Consider the following 3,267-nt stretch of genomic DNA (forward strand, 5'->3'; position numbering starts at 1 on the left):
GTGATTTTTAATATTTTAAAAATTCTATAATTTTGTTTTTATATTGATATTTTAACCAGCAATATTTGTAGCAGCGCCACATGACAGCGATGTTGTGATTCCGCAACATCGCAACATTTTTTTACTCCTGGTTCCCTGGAACCAATTGATTTTTTCCTCATAGCTTCTTCAGTCACCATAATGCATATTTGCCATGACAGATGCTACACTGGAACGAATCATGTTCATTGTCATTACTCTCTCTCTCTCTCTCTCTCTCTCTCTCTCTCTCTCTCTCTCTCTCTCTCTCTCTCTCTCTCTCTCTCTCTCTCTCTCTATATATATATATATATACACACACACACACACACACACATGAGTGTGTAACTATTTAATTTACAAGTGTGACTTTCTTTTCCCACCAGGATGAACTTCAGCTTGTTCAGGCTGCACAAAACAAACAACAGCATGGACATGACAGACTGCTGGATACTTGCCTTCAGGACACAAAATACCTAGCCCCACACCAGATAAAGTCTGAGGATGTGGGAGACATCAAGAAGCGAGAAAGAAAAGATACTGATGATAAAAAAGATAGAGAGCATAAGGTAAGTTTCTTTGGTCTTTTATGTTGAAGTGCAAATCCTGGAATAAGACATTAAAGACCACATTTTGAAACCCTTCTGTACCACACTTACACTACTTTCAAAAGGCTCTAGTTGAAGTGACACAGGTTTTCAAGGCTGTTTTTATGGTTCTTGTTACAGATTAACATTACTAAAATGGATAAGCATTACTGAATGGAGAAACACTCTTGAGAATGTGGATAATCATCTCTGGCCTTTGAAAATAGTTGTGGTGAGAGGGCAAAGCATTTCAGAATATGGGCCTGAGTGAGTTGGTAAAAGAAGGTCAAAGTATATTTGATTAAGGTTTAGATAGGAAACTGAATGAAAATTCCAAGAACAAGTTTTGTAAGAAGTAAGAAATACTAGAGAGGAGGAGGAATGGTGGTAGTGTAAAAATAAAGAGGGGCTGTGGTTCATTTAGTATCGAGAAAGTGAAAGTAATATGTAAAATTATTTTGAATGTTTAATGAATGAGAATGTAAGAAACAATATTGTTAAATATGAGTATTGAAACAGATGGACAGTTAATTTTTGTGCAGGGAAGATTTACTGGAAGGAAGGTAGAGGAAGCAGCAATCATACAAAAGTGTAGCTAAACTGCAAGTTTCCATGGAATAACTTAAAATGTTAAAGTTTAGAGGAGAGAATGGATGCTCTTCATGTTTGACCAGCTGTAGAGGCAAGAAATACCAGATGAGTGGAGGAAGACAATTTTTTTATCTCAGCATAAATGTTTAGGTAATAAGGATTACCGCAATAACTATAGGCTGATGAACTTGCTTAGTGTACCAAGAAAAATTTCTGGAAGTCTTGATAAAGAGAATTTGCTTAGTGTACCAAGAAAAGTTTCAGAAAGTCTTGATCAAGAGATTGATGAAAGAGACTGAAAGTGAGTTGAGTGAAGGGAAAAGATTATGCAGATCAAATATTTGTAACTAAATTAGTTGTAGAGGAGAACTTTAGGCAGGTTGTCTAGTTTACAGGGTCAAATTTGGTGCCATCCATCCCCAAAATATTTTTCTGCATAAACCTCTTTTCTTCAAAATCTCACCATACTTCTGTGAAAGCTTTTTGCTGGCAACTGCTTACAAATCAGTCTGTGTTTGCCTTATTTCAAACTTTTGGGGTTTCTAGGATTTTCTAAACTTTCCCTGTTGCCTTAGGCATATCAAAAGCATTTGAGTCTGGCACAAGGCTTTCATTTCCAAACTAAACTCCCAAGGTTTCTATATTCTCTCTGTAACTTAATCTCGTTTCCTTTCTGATCGTAGTATTGCTGTTCACACTTTTAAATCTATTAACAGTGATATCCTTCAGCATTCTGTCTTGTCAGTCACTCTTCCTATTATTCATCAATGATCTCCCAAACCAAAGATTTTGTCCTATCCACTCCTATACTGATGGTATTACTCTGCACTTTTCCACGTCTTTTCTCAGACATCCAAGTCTTCAGGAATGAAAAAACTCACACATGGAAGCCATAGAATGCCTGAATCCTAATCTTTCTAAAATTTCTGTCTGTTGTTCTATGCCTCAAAACTCAATTCTTTCATCTATTAGCTCTGCACAACATTCTAGATGACTATTCCCTTTCTTTAGTGACCCTTAACTGTTCCCTGCTTTTACACTGAACATCCTTGGTCTGCCCTTTAATAATAATCAAAACTAGAAACTTCACATCTCATTTCTGCTTAAAACAGCTTCTAAAGTGTTCTAAGTCATCTTTATCAGTTTCTGTCAACTCTTCAGCTGCTAACTCAGTGTAGGAGTTTTATCTGCCCATGTATGGAGTACACTTTACATGTATATGAGCATTCCACTTAAACTGCTTTGCTGAACAGTGGAGTTTAAAGTATTTTGTCATATCAACTCTGACTGTCTTCACTTCACCTCTTTCTTCATTACTATGTTGAATCTCTTGATATCATCTACTTCTGTTTTCATGCTAACTGCTCTTCTGATCTTGATAACTGCATACCTCTCCTTCTCCCATGGCCTCTGCACAAGATTTCCTATTTTCTTTTACCCCTATTTTGTCTGTTCTCCTGATTCAAAGAGTTAATCAGTATTCACAATCTCATCCCTTTCATTGTTAAACCATGGTGCTCCCTGCCTTTGTATTTCCCCTTCCTATGACTTGAATTCTTTCAAGAGGGAGACCTGAAGACATTTCTTCAACTTTGGATAATCCTTTATATTATTTTTCTTTAAGTACTAGAACTGTTCTCTCTCTCTCTCTCTCTCTCTCTCTCTCTCTCTCTCTCTCTCTCTCTCTCTCTCTCTCTCTCTCTCTCTCTCTCTCTCTCTCTCTCTCTCTCTCTCTCAGTACCCTTGTTACATAAAAATACAGCTTCTGTTTGAGGTTCTAAGTCTTGTTTTTCACTTGTTCAATCTCCATGGTTTCCATTCTCTTCATGATGGTCTCCACAGTCCTTTCAAGATCCCTCTCCTTCATGGTATATAATATCTGTCCAACTTGTCATGTTTCCTAAATCCTGAGAAATGAGAAACAGCTGATCATAGGTCTGTCACTTGGTGGTGTAAACACTGCAGTCAGTTTCCATGGCACTCGTTCTTAACTTTTGATCCTTTATCTACTCACAGTACAGTTATGAGATGGTATCTATACCTATGCACAACTCAATCCCAATTTACAAAT

This window comes from Scylla paramamosain, chromosome 4 (genome assembly GCF_035594125.1).
Source record: "Scylla paramamosain isolate STU-SP2022 chromosome 4, ASM3559412v1, whole genome shotgun sequence".
NCBI lineage: Eukaryota > Metazoa > Arthropoda > Malacostraca > Decapoda > Portunidae > Scylla > Scylla paramamosain.